The sequence below is a fragment of the Semicossyphus pulcher genome, unplaced genomic scaffold (assembly GCF_022749685.1).
Source record: "Semicossyphus pulcher isolate SPU_LCO1_2020_fin unplaced genomic scaffold, fSemPul1.0.p SCAF_2, whole genome shotgun sequence".
NCBI classification, from domain to species: Eukaryota; Metazoa; Chordata; class Actinopteri; order Labriformes; family Labridae; genus Semicossyphus; species Semicossyphus pulcher.
This window is the reverse complement of record NW_027211693.1, coordinates 5,219,760-5,238,579: the sequence shown is the minus strand read 5'-3', so window position 1 is coordinate 5,238,579 and position 18,820 is coordinate 5,219,760. Positions and strand designations below refer to the sequence as shown.

The window sequence follows — 18,820 nt, the reverse complement described above, 5'->3', positions numbered from 1 at the left end:
GATCAAGGGCCTCACCTGAGGATCTAAGGCTGGGAGCTGGCTCATAAGGTGTCAGCATTCCTAAAAACACACAAAGCAGCAGTTTCCACTGTGTAGTGCTAACCATGAAAATTAAACTAATATAGTTAAAAAATCTGTGGAATGTACTTTAAATATCTGCAAAGTGAGACACAGTATGAATAACAATTACACTTCAGAGAATAAAACACATTGATTTGTGCAGGAAACAATACTTTACCAGCTCAAACACACAAGGCGGTGGACATGATGGAGATGAATGGTGATCGTGTTGTGTGTTTGTCTCACAGAGAGACAGAGAAGCAGACGTACAGAGGCAGGTTCTCTGCTTTTGCAGCTGAAACTCACTGAAGCAGTGTGTTGAATATTATGTAATTATTGTGGCAATTATCTGCGACAGCACGGAGCCGCGCTCAGCCATCTGTTCAGATGACAAACAACGAAATCGATACGGCGCCGAGCCCCGGCGCTCAGCCGCTGTTCAGGCTGTCAACCATTAAACAAACCACTCAGAGCCAATCTGAGGAGGCCGGAACAACAACCCGGCCGTCATTTACACGAGCTCAGCCTTTTTTAAACCTGGATTTATCAGGTTCTTTCTTATGATCTCTTCACCTCATCCCGCTCTCAGTCACAGCTCCGCCTTCAAGCTGACTGTTTAATAACAGAATTAGAGTCATATGCAGGTGTCGCGTTTAAAGCTTAAGCAGTTCATCATAGTTTAATGAGGGCTCAGGATGGAGTGAACATAACCGGAACAGCAGAGCTGCTTGTTTGTCTGTTGATTTATTAAATGTGATTTTATAATGTCATCAAGCCTGCAACACATTTGTAGAGGAACATGCTCCATGAGTGCTGATATAGAGTAGAACACCACAGGGACTTTTCACTCTGTGTATCACTCCGCCTCAGGCAGGTGTTCTAAATACTGTTGATTAACATTACTGCAGACCGTGTACATTGATCAAGCTGGTACCTCTGAATCACAGCAGACTCTTATGTCACTGGTTGATGATAAATTAAAACAAACAGCTGATCTGTGGTAAGAGTGCAGGAGGATGTTTGGGTTGCTTGGCAACAACAGTCCAGTTTCAGTTAAGTTGTGGAACTAGTTGAGTTAGTGGCAAAAAAAAAATGTGTTGTTGATTATAAGTTTTTATTCGCCGCCTGTTTAACTGCTGTATAAAAGCGTTATCATCTTCGGCACTGCAGTTCTGGTATTCCTACATCAAGTTTAAGAGCAGATTGTTAGCTGGACGTGCATGCAGATGTCTGTTGACTGATATGAGTTAAAGCTAATTTGTCATCAGATGACCGCTGATGGGAGCCAGGATGGCACTATGGCGGATGGTTTTTCCTGCATGCAGCCACAGCCTGCTGTTACGTGATTGGTCAATACTACTGACGCACTGCAAACAGAAACTTGAACACTTGTGACACGAAAATCTGGTCCAGCAGCTACAGATTCTGCTTCTGCATTTGTATGTAGAATCTGTAAATAGACCTTCTGGGTAATGTATGCATGTGATGTCTGCATGCTTCCCATGAGTTCTTCAGTTACAGCAGTCAGCAGAAAGTGTCCACATTACTCTTCAAGTACCTCGAGTACAGTGGTTGTGAAAAGGCTGCGTGTTGTGTTCACTGCACTGTGAATAACGCTCCAGTTTTATGCAACTGCTCCCGACCACTCTTAACTGGTTAGTTGGTTAGATATAAATTCAAGGTTGGCAGTAAACGGATGAACGAATGAATACAAATGTAAAGGAGTGTGATTTGCATGAATCATGTAACACAGAAACAAACGGGCGTTCAGCGAGCAAAAACAACCAGAGAAAAGGGGACTGGTGATGAAGTGATCTCACACAGCCGGTGACATTTTCAGGGGGAACTCGTTCAGCCTGAAGACAAAGGATTAAAAACACAAAAGACCCTCGAACACAGACACAGAGAGATGTGTGCTCATTTGCTGACATTTAAATATCTGCTGATATTTATCTGTTTGCATTGATCCAGAAGGTCATCCATCCATCCAACACACTCCTCCGTTCCTTCGTGCAGTTGCCATCCATTCTATCACTGCTATCCATTTTGCCCTTCATCTACAGCTCCATTAATTATCTCTCCATCCATCCATCCATCCATCCATCCATTAGACCTGCAGCCATTTTCGGCTAATTTTCTCCAACATTCATCACTCCGTTCTTGTGCACCTGTCATGTCCTCCAGTTGTCCACCTAATCATTTCATCTATCATCCACTTTTCTTCCTGTTCATTCTTTATGCAGCTATTTTGTTAGCCACTTTATCATCCCATCGCTCCATTTATCATCCACTCTTCTGCCAATTTATCCCTCAAACTACTTCATCCACTGATTTTATTTATCCATAAATCGGCCTATTCATCTTGCAGTTTACCTCTGCCTCGTCATCCATCAATCAACCCGCAGCGTCGTTGCTCCCATTAAGTTGCCCTTCAGTTAAGTGCACCATTCACCATTCATCTCATCCATCCGCCTACGTTAGCATCTGTCATGTTGGCCAGTCATTAGCCGAGTCTTTCATCTATCAACCGCTCTTCTGCCAATTAATTATCACATTCATACACAGATTATGCAATTCATTCATCCAGCAGTCGTCTTGTTTTAGTCAACAGAAATTGTTGTTAAGAGGGAATTGAGAGCAGATTTAACAGTATGTTTGTGCGTCAACTGTTTTCAACCAACTCACAGTGTTAGCATTAATCAGCTAACCAGCTAAAACTGTCGCATCCGTCATCATTTCCTTCAACAAAGCATATATTACTAAACAACATCACTATACTCTAATGAAACATTTTGGAAGATATTTTTGAAGTATGTTTGTCTGCATGGTGTTGCCTCACAGCTGAAAGGTCGCTGGTTTGAATCCTGGTTCGTATATAGTGGGCCTTTCAGTGTGGAGTTTGCATGTTCTCCCCGGGCATGCGTGAGTTCCCTCCGGGTACTTCCTCCTACAGTCCAAAGACATGCTCGTTAGGTTTACTGGCGACTCTAAATTGCCCATAGGTGTGAGTGTGAGCATGAAAGGCTGTCTGTCTCTGTGTGTCAGCCCTGTGACCCCGCCTCTCGCCCAATGACAGCTGGGATAGGCTCCAGCCCCCCGTGACCCTCAACAGGATAAGCTGTATAGATAACGGATGGATGTTTGTCTGCTAATATTAGCATGTTTGGCTAATTCATATATTCAGTAGTTGTAGCTTACAATAATAATTAACAAAGAGATAACCTTTAAAAGAGCTTTATTCAATACCCACACATGCTCGCCTCATAATGTTGTAGTTAAAAGCATCAACTGTTTATTTTTGATACAATTTTAAAGTATTTTATTTAAAAAATATGAAATTGGCTGGAAACAGTCATTCCAAAACAATCTACAATCGCGGGCTATAAGGAGGCTAGCTTTTGTTTATATGAACTAACTCATTAACGTTAACTGACACAAAGTGTCACGCATGAATATAAAGCTTCAGAAGTTACTTTATATGTCAATGCTGCCAGGGTTCAGCACGCCGATTTAGCTTTCACAGCCCTCATCACCAGTCGATCTACGTTCCAACCCTCACCTGTGGTCAGGAGCTTTCAGTAGTGACCGAAAGAATGAGGTCGCAGATACAAGCGGCCAAAATGAGTTTCCTCTCAGGGGAGACCCCGGGGGAGACCCAGGGCGGAAGAGTCGGTTGTCTTTCAATAGGAAGGTCGGAGGTTCGATCACCAGCTCTCTCAGGCTACATGTCGAAGTGCCCTTGGGCAAATTGAATGTCAAAACTGATTGACAGTTGGTCACTTTACGTAGCAGCCTCTGCCATCAGTGTATGAATGTGTGCGAATGGGTGAATGTGATATGTAGTGTAAAAGCAAAGTGGTCGCAAAGACTAGAAAAGCGCTATATAAGTACAGTCCATTTACCATTTACCAGAGCTCTCTGGAGGGATTATATATCCCCATGACATCGTGGTTGCAGTCACAAAATGCACAGTTTTAATATGTTTCCATGGTAACCTGTTTCTACGTTGCTAAAACTTAAACTCAACTGCCAACATCAGTAATTTCTTCAAACAAAATCTTTTGTACGGTTGTAAAATAAGAAGCGTTTATTTGTTTATAGACTAATGACTCTGATTTTAAGTCTAAATAACAATAATGCATCATGTGGGAATGAAACGATAGTGAAGTTATTTTGCACAGTTTAATTAATGAGTGATTTGTTCTTCTACAGTGAATCCCGAAAGAACAAGACCAAAGTATCTGCTAGCATCAACCGCAGAACGTGTTGTCACTGAAAATCACAACACTAATGCATGGAAATGGAGCCAATCATGCCACACAAACATACTCCACTGACGCTGGCTACTTTTCTAGTCTTATATATGTTGCTGCGAATACATCCCCCCCTCCTCCCCTCAGGCGGTGGAGGATGGAGGGGGAGGAAGCAGGCTATATATCACCAACGAGGCATTTGTCCATTTGTCTTGCGGTTGGGTGGCTGAAGGAGGAGAAAGAGGAAAAGAACGAAAGGATGGGAGAGGGTGCTGGGGGAGGGGAGGGGGGGCAAAGAGAAGAGGGAGGATAACCAAGAGAAATGAGGGCATAGGAAGGGGGCGAAAAGGGGGGAAGGTGGGAAAGACAGAGGAGGAAGATGATTGGGTAGAAAGAATAAAGGACAAAAACATCCAGAAAGGAGGGAGATGAAGAGAGGAGTTGGGAGTAAACGAGTGGGAGGTAAATGAACCAGAAGGAGACAATGACAGAGTGAGGGAGAGGACATGATAGATGGAGGGAAAGAGACAGACTGAGAGAGGGAAGAGGAAGGAAGTGAAAGAGCGAGGAGGCCTTCGTGAGGAAATGGAGAACAGAAAAGGAGAGAGGGATGAAAGAAAGTGAACTGGGCCAAAAGTAAAAAGACCGAAGAAAATGTTTCTAAAGAAAATCTCTCTAAAGGAAGAAAAATGGCTGAAAGGACATAACAAGGGAAAACCAGGGACAGTTTCAAACACTGGAGCATTGATCCTAAATCTGTAGATGGAGCGAGATCAGCGAGATGCAAAGGAGATCATTTCAGTTCAACGTGCAGACTTTGTTGACACTTCGAGAAAAAAAGAATTCTATAAAATGTTGCTATATTTTATTTATTCTTAAAACCTCAGAGACCAAACCGTGCAGGATGCCGAGAAATAACTAACATCTTAAAAAAGCTTCTAACTTTGCCGACTTGGTTTACACTTGAATGATACCCTGGAATAAAGACAGGAAGGAAATACTTTATACTGATTTAAGATTTATTCATCATGAAACCTGAAGTTTATACAAACATGCATCAGTAAAGTCTGTTAAACGACTCTTGTTCAATGATTTGATGCACAGATTCACTTCATCCACACAATCAGAATCTCAGCTGTACAAGAACATAATGAACGACCTGCTAACTGATGTGATAATTATAATTACAGTTTGATTACACCTCATAGAATCTCATCTGTACGTTGATTTGTACATTTGGTCTGCCGCACGAATTAAAGCAAATCTGATTTTCGACGTCTTTACGAAAGAGAACAAAACGTACGATAAAGAAACATCTGGTGCTTTCTCTCTGAAGAGCCGATGCAGCGGAAGAGAAACAACGTTATACATCGGTGAATAAGAGTCATCATGAGCATCGATAGCCTCCGTGGATAAACACACACAGGAAGGAGCGCCATTTAAAGCAACAGAACAACAAACGAGAGGACGCCAAACTCCCGCCCATCATGTTTGATTGACAGGTGATCTGTTTGCTGCGATAAACGCCAAAACAATCAGCAACAAACATGAAGACAAACTCAGTTTAACACTGAATCACAAACAGACAAAACCCTTTTAACCCTTTAAACTCTCCACCAGCACATACACTGGTACTTCTGCTTATTGTGACATCGTTTCTGTGATTATTCTAAACACTTCATATCCCTAGAATCTGTACAGCCTCACCTAAAAGTTGATGGAAGTCAGTATTTTCACTACATTTAGCAAAGAAACAAACAATAACATATTGATAAACAAAACTCTAAATGTAGAAACATGAACAAAACATTCTTAGAATCAGATCTTAGCTCCTTTTTTCAGTTACTTCTAAAGATTCATATCTGCAGAACCTGCCCAACCTGAAGGTCATTTCTGGAAGTTATCCTCTGGTTGTTTCATCTTATTGGATCATTTTCAACAGGATTATACAAACAACACTCACATACAACAGCGTCTCATGCAGACGCCCCAAGTATCGCCTGTTATCTTCATCTCTAGTCATGCTTATCAGAGGTGACACCATCTCCTCTAAACGTCGCAACTGCTTCAGAAGAAGACGAGAGAGATGGACAAAGCTGGGACGATCTCTTGTCTAAATAAATTGGTGTTATATTTCGTCTTATCCGTGTTACAGCGGGTGTTCAGTTGAAGCACCCATGGACGGCTCCAAATACCTGGACACACTTTATTGTTTTCCTGCTTCATCAAAACTAGAGATGCAACGTTTGCACGTAATTCCCGATCACTGTCCTCGTTCCTTTTTACAGCTGCTGCAAAGAAAGAGACAAAAAGCCGGCAGTAACATCAGAGAGGTCTCGCTACGGAAATGATCAACGATAAAGAAGTTTTGCAGACCGGCACGTTGCAAACAGTTGAAGGTCAGAATTTATTTGAGTTTACAGAACTCAGCAGTGTCTCCGAAATTGTACAAAAGCCTAAGTCCTGCATAGAGCGGCTGAGTGAATGTGGTCTGGACTCTGTGGAGGAGAGTCATGGTTTCAGAGATGCTGTAGAAGGACAGAACACCTGCTCTGTGATCCAGGTACACTCCTACTCTGGAGGACAGAGGACCTGAGACAGGAGTTTTCACTTTGTTGTACCAATATGTATAACTGTTGTTGAAACAATCTAACATCCAAGATTTGTTGTTTTGTCCAAATCTACTTTCACCCCCTGCTCTGCTGATATTCTTGTATGCGACTGCTACATAAACTCCGTCTCCTGTCCACTCCACCTCCCAGTAACAACGTCCAGTCAGACTCTCTCTACTCAGGACCTGATAACATCCAGTGAATCTGTCTGGGTGACTAGAATAAGACTGTTGTTGTGGTGTTAATGTTACTTTTCTGTCTCCATCAGATAATAACAGCTGTGTGTTTACTGTGTTTGGATCCAGTGTGATGTCACATGAGTACTGTAAGAACTCAGCTCTGGTCTTGGGCTCTGGTTGTGGCAGTAAAACATCCACTTCAGTCACTGTCTGTGAGATGTTTGTCCAGTTCTCCCTCAGAACGTCCTGTAGTTTACCTCTGACCTCTGACACAGCCGCTGTCACAGCCTCAAAGTACCTCAGAGGACGGATCTTGATGCTGGATGAGTCTGTAGATTCACCGAGTGGTGACAGTGAGGGGTAGTCGTGTAGAAACTGGTTGTGATCCTCTGTGAGTGACAGCTCCTCCAGGTCAGCGTCTCTCCTCTTCAGCTCGGTGATCTCCTGCTCCAGCTTCTCCTGAAGCTCTCTGACTCGACTCACTTCAGCTTCCTGCTGGGATCTGACCTGCTGCTTCACATCAGAGCGTCTTTTCTTCATGAGACGGATCAGCTGAGTGAAGATCTTCTCACTGTCCTTCACTGCTTTATCAGCAGAGTGATTGATAGCCTCCACCTGCTGTTGAAGCAGCTTCACATCTTTGTCTCTGTCCTGGATTCTCTGCTGGATGTTTTGTCGACTCACCCCGAGCTCTCTCTGCCTCTCGCTCCTTTCTGCTGCAGCTGAGACTGTGTCGTGGCCTTTATGTTCGTCCGCGGAGCAGAGATAACAGATCGACTGCTGATCAGTACGGCAGAACATCTTCATCAGCTCATCATGACGAGAGCAGACGTTCTCCTGGAGCTTCTTGGAGGGCTCCACCAGCTTGTGTTTCTTTAACAGAGCTACTTCATAATGAGGCTGCAGGTGTTTCTCACAAAATGAGACCAGACACTGCCGACAGGACTTGAGGGCTTTCAGTTTTCTCCCAGTGCAGAAATCACAGGCCACATCTTCAGGTCCAGCATACCAGTGATCAGCAGGAGCAGCCTTGAGTCCAGTCTTCTTCAGCTCCTTGAGTACAACTGCTAACATGGTGTTTTTCACCAGGACAGGCCTCGGTGTGAAGGTCTGCCTACACTCAGGGCAGCTGTAAACCTTCTTCCCATCCTCTTTATCCCAGTGGGTTTTGATACACTTCATGCAGTAGCTGTGTCCACAGGGAATAGCGACCGGCTTCTTCAGGAGATCCAGACAGATCGAACAAGAGAAAGATTCCCGGTCCAGCTGAACTCCTTTCTGCGCCATTTCCCCTCTCAGTGTCAACGACCGTCTGAGTTTCACTGACTTAGAAATGAAACTAGTTTGAGCTCAGATCTGCACAGCATGTGTTTCTGCAGGACATGGGGCCTGACTGCTCGCCACATGTTGGTTACACCCATCTTCAAACTGTAGATCTAAAGGGGAGGGAACCAGGAAACATGTGGGCAGAGTGGAGCTGGCTGTGTGAGAGACGAGGGAGGGGTTATCAAGCTTTTCCACATTCCAGGAAGAGGAGCAGCGCTGTGAGTTTGACCTTTGTGCCTTCATTTACACTGAAGCAGCAGTTACAATTATTAAATAACAACTTGATCTAATCCCCAAAGTCGACAGCGGGGGCTGAAGTTGGTCCTAAACTGTATCATGTTGGATAAATGTGTCACCATCTGGAGGAGAAGCAAGAGGAAACACTGAACTTGTAACAACAAGCTGTGTATCTCTACTGTATTTATGTTTTATCTTTCAGGTCGCTCAGCGGCATCTAACAGTTCGATGACCCCAGCAGTGACAAATCTAGCTGTAGCCACAAGTCACCTGCTAACAGCTGCAAGAAACACCTTCACGTTCAGCAGGTGAACACCCCCCTCCACCCATCCCTCCTCGAGCCTTGAGACTAGCAGGACTCTCAGTGTCAGCTGTACCGATTGCTGCTGCAGGATGGAGGAGTTCAGGCAGTCATGATCAGTGAACGGAAAACTGATGGATGTGTTGTGGTTGGAAATCTTAAAGGCTTAATATGTGACATTTTACACATTAATATATCTGAAATCAAGTCTGTCCTATGTTAATATATCCTCGAAAAATCACTTCCTCCAAAGAGAGTGAAGTCAAACTCCCTCTGTGCGTGTTGTTCTCAGCTCTTTGTTCACATGGACGGGACGGCTCCGCGTTCCTGTTTCATGCGAGTTCATGTTCGCGGACTAGAGTAACATTAGGGACGATAACTAACTCACTGTTGATCTGAATGTTACGCCTGCTTGCTTAGTGTTCTGTAGCGTTATCATGTCACGGTCAGTCTGTGTAATTAACCACACTAGGGGGCTGCAGCAACATGCATAGTAAGCTAAAGTGTGCTAACGTTAGCCTGCAGCAGCGCAACGCTGGCTGCAGCTCAAGCTGTAACATGCATTCTGCCTGGATCAGCCTGTACAGGCCGACCAACCAATGTCCATTGTTTGCTCTGTTATAATTATGTTCACTAGCTGCTACATAGTAGAACGTAACACTTAGAGATGTCTCAGAAACGGTACAGCAGAATAGGCCAGGTGGAAGAAGTAGCAGGTTGTAGTTTGGGGGGGGTGGAGTGTTTGTTTTGGTTTCATGCAGGTGCTCAAGTGCGCCATCTACTGGACATAACAGTCACATATTAAGCCTTTAAAGTAAAGAAGGTGTTCGTAAAGTGGAATTCAGGTGTTTTATAGCTGGACTCTGTCATTGCCATGTCTGTGTGTGTTCATCACAAATAGGTACAAACATTGTTTAAAGATGCTCCAGTAAAATGCTTCAGCCAGCAGCTGCCAACAGGCTGTAATGGCTGCAATGTGATCTGTCAGGGCAAAGTCAGCCGATCAAAGCAGGTCCACTTTGTGTTTTTCAGATTGTTTTTCTAAGTGTCTGACAACATTACAGAAAGGATCCCTACAGAGATCCACCTTTTTGTTACAGAGGAAGATGCTTGTTTTGGAACAAGAACCAGCCGTGACGTCGCTCTCTTTGAAGCCACCAGACTCCATTGATAAAAACAGTCATTTTACCTCGGGGAACACACAAGCTGCTGGTCTTCCTCTCTCATTCGGAGTTATTCACCATGTTTGTGATTCAGCAGCTCTGACAAACATTTCAGTGATATTCTCTCACAACTGTTAGAGATGCTTTTCTTTGTTGCCTTTTCAGGTGAAATCACAAAAACTCTTCAGCAAGGCAGACTGATGTGTCAACTGACAGATCACGCCTCGGGAGAAATAAATTACAAGAAGTTTGAATCAAGTCTGGTTTCAAACTTCACCACTCAGGATCGTCTGTGTGAGAGCTGGATACAGATAAAATATACAATATACATACAAGTATTTAGATTATGGTTACTATAGCTTTAATTACAACATTTTAATAAAACATATTTTATTATGTTAAATATAAACAGAAATATGATATAAAATTAATGAATGTTAAAAAAGTGAAAATAATGAGAAATGTTTATAAAAATATTCTTTTCTTTTATTTGTCTTTATTTCCACATTAATTTATCTTGAATTATTTCTCTTTATATTTACACGTTTTTAGTTATTTATTTATTCTTTCATATTTTTCATTTCATTTGGACATTTAAAAAATAAACTTAATCTGTTTCTCTTTTTATTTCCATGTTTATTTTCTTCTTCTTTTACACAATGATACCCTGGAATAAGACATGAAGAAAATACTCGTTCTTAAAAATGTATTCATCATGAAACCTGAAGTTTATACAAACATGCATCAGTAAAGTCTGTTAAACGACTCTTGTTCAATGATTTGATGCACAGATTCACTTCATCCACACAATCAGAATCTCAGCTGTACAAGAACATAATGAACGACCTGCTAACTGATGTGATAATTATAATTACAGTTTGATTACACCTCATAGAATCTCATCTGTACGTTGATTTGTACATTTGGTCTGCCGCACGAATTAAAGCAAATCTGATTTTCGACGTCTTTACGAAAGAGAACAAAACGTACGATAAAGAAACATCTGGTGCTTTCTCTCTGAAGAGCCGATGCAGCGGAAGAGAAACAACGTTATACATCGGTGAATAAGAGTCATCATGAGCATCGATAGCCTCCGTGGATAAACACACACAGGAAGGAGCGCCATTTAAAGCAACAGAACAACAAATGAGAGGACGCCAAAGTCCCGCCCATCATGTTTGATTGACAGGTGATCTGTTTGCTGCGATAAACGCCAAAACAATCAGCAACAAACATGAAGACAAACTCAGTTTAACACTGAATCACAAACAGACAAAACCCTTTTAACCCTTTAAACTCTCCACCAGCACATACACTGGTACTTCTGCTTATTGTGACATCGTTTCTGTGATTATTCTAAACACTTCATATCCCTAGAATCTGTACAGCCTCACCTAAAAGTTGATGGAAGTCAGTATTTTCATTACATTTAGCAAAGAAACAAACAAGAACATATTGATAAACAAAACTCTAAATGTAGAAACATGAACAAAACATTCTTAGAATCAGATCTTAGCTCCTTTTTTCAGTTACTTCTAAAGATTCATATCTGCAGAACCTGCCCAACCTGAAGGTCATTTCTGGAAGTTATCCTCTGGTTGTTTCATCTTATTGGATCATTTTCAACAGGATTATACAAACAACACTCACATACAACAGCGTCTCATGCAGACGCCCCAAGTATCGCCTGTTATCTTCATCTCTAGTCATGCTTATCAGAGGTGACACCATCTCCTCTAAACGTCGCAACTGCTTCAGAAGAAGACGAGAGAGATGGACAAAGCTGGGACGATCTCTTGTCTAAATAAATTGGTGTTATATTTCGTCTTATCCGTGTTACAGCGGGTGTTCAGTTGAAGCACCCATGGACGGCTCCAAATACCTGGACACACTTTATTGTTTTCCTGCTTCGTCAAAACTAGAGATGCAACGTTTGCACGTAATTCCCGATCACTGTCCTCGTTCCTTTTTACAGCTGCTGCAAAGAAAGAGACAAAAAGCCGGCAGTAACATCAGAGAGGACTCGCTACGGAAATGATCAACGATAAAGACGTTTTGCAGACCGGCACGTTGCAAACAGTTGAAGGTCAGAATTTATTTGAGTTTACAGAACTCAGCAGTGTCTCCGTAACTGTAATAAAACGTCAGTCCAGCATAGAGCGGCTGAGTGAATGTGGTCTGGACTCTGTGGAGGAGAGTCATGGTTTCAGAGACGCTGTAGAAGGACAGAACACCTGCTCTGTGATCCAGGTACACTCCTACTCTGGAGGACCGAGGACCTGAGACAGGACTGTTCACTTTGTTGGACCAAAATGTATAACTGTTGTTGTCACAATATAACGCCCAAGATTTGTCGTTTTGTCCAAATCTACTTTCATCCCAGCCCCCTGCTCTGCTGATATTCTTGTATGCGACTGCTACATGAAGTCCTCCTGTCCACTCCACCTCCCAGTAACAACGTCCAGTCAGACTCTCTCTACTCAGGACCTGATAACATACAGTGAATCTGTCTGGGTAAACAAAATAAGACTGATGTTGTTGTGTTAATGTTGCTTTTCTGTCTCCATCAGATAATAACAGCTGTGTGTGTGCTGTGTTTGGATCCAGTGTGATGTCACATGAGTACTGTAAGAACTCAGCTCTGGTCTTGGGCTCTGGTTGTGGCAGTAAAACATCCACTTCAGTCACTGTCTGTGAGATGTTTGTCCATGTCTCCCTCAGAACGTCCTGTAGTTTACCTCTGACCTTCAACACAGCCGCTGTCACAGCCTCAAAGTACCTCAGAGGACGGATCTTGATGCTGGATGAGTCTGTAGATTCACCGAGTGGTGACAGTGAGGGGTAGTCGTGTAGAAACTGGTTGTGATCCTCTGTGAGTGACAGCTCCTCCAGGTCAGCGTCTCTCCTCTTCAGCTCAGTGATCTCCTGCTCCAGCTTCTCCTGAAGCTCTCTGACTCGACTCACTTCAGCTTCCTGCTGGGATCTGACCTGCTGCTTCACATCAGAGCGTCTTTTCTCCATGAGACGGATCAGCTGAGTGAAGATCTTCTCACTGTCCTCCACTGCTTTATCAGCAGAGCGATTGACAGCCTCCACCTCCTGTTGAAGCAGCTTCACATATTTCTCTCTGTCCTGGATTCTCTGCTGGATGTTTTGTCGACTCACCCCGAGCTCTCTCTGCCTCTCGGTCCTTTCTGCTGCAGCTGAGACTGTGTCGTGGCCTTTATGTTCGTCCACAGAGCAGAGATAACAGATCGACTGCTGATCAGTACGGCAGAACATCTTCATCAGCTCATCATGACGAGAGCAGACGTTCTCCTGGAGCTTCTTGGAGGGCTCCACCAGCTTGTGTTTCTTTAATGGATCTGCATCAAAATGAGGCTGCAGGTGTTTCTCACAGTAAGAAGCCAGACACTGCAGACAGGACTTGAGGGCTTTCAGTTTTCTCCCGCTGCAGAAATCACAGGCCACATCTTCAGGTCCAGCATAGCAGTGATCAGCAGGAGCAGCCTGGAGTCCAGTCTTCTTCAGCTCCTCGAGTACAACTGCTAACATGGTGCTTTTCACCAGGACAGGCCTCGGTGTGAAGGTCTGCCTACACTCAGGGCAGCTGTAAACCTTCTTCCCAACCTCTTTATCCCAGTGGGTTTTGATACACTTCATGCAGTAGCTGTGTCCACAGGGAATAGTGACCGGCTCCTTCAGGAGATCCAGACAGATCGAACAAGAGAAAGATTCCCGGTCCAGCTGAACTCCTTTCTGCGCCATTTCCCCTCTCAGTGTCAACGACCGTCTGAGTTTCACTGACTTAGAAATGAAACTAGTTTGAGCTCAGATCTGCACAGCATGTGTTTCTGCAGGACATGGGGCCTGACTGCTCGCCACATGTTGGTTACACCCATCTTCAAACTGTAGATCTAAAGGGGAGGGAACCAGGAAACATGTGGGCAGAGTGGAGCTGGCTGTGTGAGAGACGAGGGAGGGGTTATCAAGCTTTTCCACATTCCCGGAAGAGGACCAGCGCTGTGAGTTTGACCTTCGTGCCTTCATTTACACTGAAGCAGCAGTACCAGATATAAATAGAGTGAACAGTTTGTTGACAACAGGAGCTCTCCTGCTGTCAAACAAGTGTTGCATATATTAATGTTTTACTTTGAAGCATTTGTGACACAACAGTTGAAGTTCAGAATATCATCCTGAGCCAAACCAGCATTAGAAGCTTCAGATGGGTTTAAACAACAATTATGTAACATATAACTCCTGATATAGACGGACCCAAATGAACCAGACCGGCTGCTCTTGCATTTCATTACTTGATTAAGAAATATCATAATTATATTAGTTTGATTTATGCCTTTTCTTGATTCTATGGTCTTTCCGTTCGGAGCATGATTTCATGTTCAGATCTTGTGACACGTTCTCCCTGCGAGCGCTCCGATTGCTCCGCTGTTTGCTTGAGCTCAGATTTACTTTTAAAACGTCTTCTCTCAGATTTTTGCTCTCTTATTGATTTTTTAAACAACAACTTGATCTCATCCCCCGAGTTGTGCAGTGGGCGCTGAGGTTGCACTGCTTGTGCTCTTTTTAAGCTTACTTCTGCTGAAATGCAATAACAGGATGGATTTCATAAAACATAACCTTGGAGGAAACTTATGTAAGAAATCTAAACAAGAGTAGGTCAAAACCTCGTCTGCTGCGGGACGTGTTCAATTTCAATGCATGAAAACAGATGAGAGTCCTCACACTGCTGCCGTGACATGCGCAGAGAATGTAGAGAATAGGAGGCTCGCGTTCTCGGCCAAAATACACGGTGAAAAAGAATTGTGAGGCGTCCTATTGATCTCTGACAGCAACATTAACATGTCTTCCTGTAGTAAAGGCATGGAGAGTAAAGTAGGTCCACACTTCCGGTTTGCTTTTTCAAAGTTAAAGCCCGATCTGGAATTCCGACTCCCCTCGTTTGTACACAATGCTTTTATTTTGAAGTGTTTCCTGGCCGGTGTTGTTGTTATTTTTTGTTACTTTATTTGTAACTTTTCCAGGAAGTTATTTGATGGATAAAGTCACTCACAGGCTCCTTATTGTGGCTCCTGCTTAATTTTCTTTGAAATAAAAACGTAGTCAGAAGTCTCCCGCAGGCCAGAAGTATTTCTGTTAGTTAAAATAATTAAATGTTACAGACGTCACCCGGGTGCGATCTGTCCCTCTCTCCCCCTCGCTCGCTCTCCGTCTTGGCTCATACGGTTGTTTTCGCCGTGTGTTCATTAAGTTCCCGTTTCTAAAGTAAATAAGACGGTTTTCTGTTCAGACCAACCCACGGAAACCTTTCAAACAAAGACTCAAAACTACCCCTGGATATGTCCAGGTGTAGGTGAGGTCAGCCATGTCCGCAGACCAGCAGCAGAGGAACTCCCCAAACAAAGAATGCAGAGCCATATAGACAGAGAGTCACATCAGTGGAGGTCCAATATGCTCCATGTGATGTAGCAACTCTCTTTCTCTCTCTCTCTCTATGGCTCTAAAAGCACCGTCACTCACTCACTCACATACAGACCCATGTGTAGGGCTGACCCCGGCAGTCAGCCAAAGAGTTAGACTCTAAGCTTACATAGACTGTATCATGTTGGATGAACATGTCCACCATCTGGAGGAGAAGCAAGAGGAAATGCTGAATTAGTAATGACAAGCTGTGTATGTCAGTGTTTGTTCTTCCTCCTCTGTGTGTGGACGACAGAAGTCCTCAGAGAGACAAACACTTCATAATGCATGGAGGGCTGAGTGCTCCGCCTGCTCCTCTGTGTCAGATCTGGGTTATAGGGACTTCACAGAGTCACGGCAGACACGTCGTGTTTCTGCGACACCAGCGAGGTCATGACACCATCAGTCTACACGAGTCATACGGAGGATTTCTGCAAGGTGTGATCCTTTGATTAACCGGAAACAGCTGTTAGATCGCTCTCTTCAAAGGTAAGTCTACGGACCGGCTGACAGACAGTAATTCTGTCATTTGGCTCCTTCCTTCGTCTGCTCAGTCGTGGTTTTTCTATTTATTCCAGCTGGTAGGTTGAAACACGTCACAAAGAGTTGGATTGGATCTGTTGGACAGCAGATACAGGAAGTGGATCAAAACACGTCTGTTGGTTTTCTGATGACGTGTAGTTGTTTTATACCTCCAGACATCAGCAGAGCCACTCCGTACACATAGCATCGACCAAAACAAGCAATCACCATAAGAGGTGTATAAACAGAAGGAGCACTGCTTTCATCGACGCAGAAACAACCTGGTTTGAGATCTGGAATATTGTCAAAGGAGCCCTGGACAAAGTTAATCAGAGACATTCAGTACTAACATTCACTTTGATGTAAAATTGGTGAAAATAAATGCAATCGTTTTTTTCTTTCAGCTATTTTTTCCGGTCAGTAAGCGCTCTCTGAGCCTCTCCTTCACTCCATCAGGGTTAGGAGGGCTGTGGTAAGTGGCCAGCAGCACGCTGGGATGGTGGGCGGCGATGCTGTGTGGGTGGGAGCTTTGCTACGCCTGCCAACTGCTCGAGTACGGTGATGAATGTTGCCGGGAGATGGAGAGCTGCACTGTAAATAACAACCCAAAGAAAAACAGAAAAACAAAGGTGCAGAAAACCCTGAAACAGGTTTTACCTTTGTTTTACATCTATTTATCTGTTGAGCTGCAACTTGTATTTATTTTCACTGTCTTCTCATCTGTGGTGTATTTTAGCACGGCTGTAAGGACGGCAATGTTGGTTGTTCCATCACTTTGGTTTAGACTGAAATATCTCATCAGCTACAGGAAGGATTGAAACTAAATCTTCAACCACTCCAAATGTTCCTAACATCAGCATCTCTCTCTACATGTCATGTCCAGCCCAATCCAGCTGTGAAGCCCACTGAAAACCTCCTGAATGTGATCCAGAGGAAGATGGACGGTCACAAGCCAGCAAACAAGATGAATAATACGTTTGATGATCCTCTGACTGTTCAACACTCACAACAACTTAAATAACGTTGTGTTTTGTGCTGAGCAGCAGCTGTTAAAATGCTGAACTAACATGGTGCAGGTGTGGAACGTTACACCAGCTGATCATGAGGATGAAGGAGAATATGTTTGGTATTGCACTTTATTGTTTGATGCTTTTTGATTCTTAAAATGGCTGCATCGATTTTTTACTAAAAGCTGTAATTATTTAAAGTTCTATTACAGATGCAGAGATTTTATATGTGGTGGTGTGTTCTTTACGACGGTTTTCCTGAAATTTAATCGCAGTATTTCGCCCCAATAACAATGTTACAATGCACCGTATTTGTGCTTTCACACCTGAGCTGTTTGGTCCGTTTGAACCGAACCCTGGTGCATTTAGCTGGATAGTCCGGTCGGTTCGGGGTGGTGTGAAAGCAATCTCGAACTTTGGTGTGGACCAAACAAACAAACTCTGGTCCACTTGAAATCGGGGGCCTCGGTTCACTTCCAAGTGGTCCAGTGGAATTGATCGAACTGTGGAACAACGTCAGATAAAAGTAAAAAAAACTCTTTGTTTACTTCAGGGAGTTTTCCCACGTGGAAATTCTGACCAATCAGAGAGCAGTTTCCTTGTGCATCAAAACTTGCGATCCGCTGGTAAAAGCTGCCGTGTGAACACAAACCAAACTCGAGGCAAAATCAAACATTGTCACAGTTTGGTCAAACAAACGGACTTTAGGTGTGAAAGCAGCCTTAAATGCTGACATACGTTCACAACAGTCGACGGCGCCACTTATGTGTAAAGCCAGTGTGGCCCTCATGACTGAGGCCAGCCGTCACAGAGAGGGCGAGAGGGATGAAAGGGGAGACACGTTGATTGTCTGGAACAAAGTGGCTCAGAAGTGGGCCAAGTTAACCAACAACTGAGGCGGAGTTATGATGCTGATTTAAGTCATCAAACAGCTGTCAAGCAGCCAAGAAATACGGTGTCACAGAGGGTAATGCTAGCATTGTTGTCGACTCTTGTTTACCATTAAAATTCATAATGAAAATATAGTTTAATAGACAGATCACACGCTGATCTTAAAAAGCTTTGGAGTCTAAATTCACAATAATATGAGAAAGAGAACAGCAGTGAGCAGAACACGAGATGATGCAATGATCTGAATTAGAGTTCTGTTTTTGCACATGGTTGTTCAGTCCTCTTTTATCGCTGCTCCAAACGTTTGACGGCGTCTGAGCCTCATTCAACTCTTGTAATTCACTTCAGATGAGAGCTTCATTTAAATGCTGGAACTGTGAAGTCGTCCACATCCGGCTGGAGTGATAAAAAGTGTGTGTTTGTGTCTGTGTTTGAGCATCAAGGGTGGAGGGGCATGGGGTTGCTGTGGGTGGAGGGGAGTATATAATCAAGTTACGCTCGATATAGCTCTTCCTCCTCGACAAAGTGGATGTGACAGCAGGAACAATGGATGATTAGCATTAAACACAGAGCTCTGGAGCTCACAGTGGGTCGCTCACTGCCCCACGCAGACAGGAAGATCTGCAGAGAGTTAAAAATACTGAGCGATCTCAGAGAAGCCTCGCATACAATAAGACTATTATCAGACAGTATTTTAGCCAAGTACAGAGCTTATTGCACACTACACTAACAGCACCGGAGACACAAGGCGGCAATGCTCATTAGACAGCAGAAGAAGGAAAGCTACATTG

General features: G+C 43.6%; 1 protein-coding gene and 2 pseudogenes across 1 annotated transcript in view; all 3 read right to left on the bottom strand.

Moving 5' to 3' along the window:
- LOC138598364 (complexin-2) overlaps nt 1-18,820 on the bottom strand; it is a 54,143-nt gene that overhangs the window by 24,474 nt on the left and 10,849 nt on the right. The window lies entirely within an intron of this gene.
- On the bottom strand, nt 5,721-8,471 carry LOC138598093 (tripartite motif-containing protein 16-like; annotated as a pseudogene).
- Nucleotides 12,865-13,899, bottom strand: LOC138598094 (E3 ubiquitin/ISG15 ligase TRIM25-like; annotated as a pseudogene).